Source organism: Pygoscelis adeliae, unplaced genomic scaffold (assembly GCF_000699105.1).
Source record: "Pygoscelis adeliae isolate BGI_AS28 unplaced genomic scaffold, ASM69910v1 Scaffold75, whole genome shotgun sequence".
Lineage (NCBI taxonomy): Eukaryota > Metazoa > Chordata > Aves > Sphenisciformes > Spheniscidae > Pygoscelis > Pygoscelis adeliae.
In genome coordinates this window covers 5,279,858-5,280,638 of record NW_008824772.1, presented here as the reverse complement: position 1 = coordinate 5,280,638, position 781 = coordinate 5,279,858, and positions in this window count along the sequence as shown.

Here is a 781-nt window from a genome sequence, read left to right as displayed (position 1 = left end):
GGGGATGCAGCTGGGCAGGGCGAAACCCCCTGGGTGATGGTGGGTGCTGGGGGTGGATGATCCCCTGCCGAAACCCAGCTGGCTGAGAGACATGCTGCCCAGTGAGCATCAGTGCCTGGCCGGGTGCCCAAGCCCTGCTGGTACCCATGGGGTGCAGGGCGGGGACGTGGGGCTCGTGTCCCCTGTCTCTCTGGAGGGGACAGCCCTGGTGCTTAAATACACACTGAGCAGCTCTTGCAGGGTGCCCAGCCGGGCAGTTGTTGGGTTTATTTCCTGCGTTTTCAGTCCAACATGCCGGCGGTGCTTTCACAGTGTGCCGAGGGGCTGTCCATCACTGCAGCATGGAGGGGTGTTGGGGTGCGGGTCCCCTGGGCAGGCCAGACCCCAGAACTATCCGGGACTCAGTGAGGGGCTCGTCTGGCCATGCCGAGGACGCATTAAGCAACAGCAGCTTTTAATTGCAAGTGACGTTTCTGAGCACCAGCTGGCATCTTGCTGCATGGAGCGACACCAGCACATGGCTGGTGCCACTGCGGAGGGCTGCTTGTCCCCCTCCCCATTGCCCAGCGTGGCACCAGGGCTATGGCCCTGGGGGCACGGGCACTCAGAGGAGCCGAGGAGGGCAATGGGATGCCCCCGACTGCAGGTCTCACCACGGGTTGGTTTTGCTGGCAGGCTCCAAGGAAGGGGTGAGCTCCAGCACGGAGGCGCATCGCTGTGGGCAGTGACATGTGCACCCCACAGGGACTGTCACCCCGCCTGCTGCGGGCTGGGCACCCAC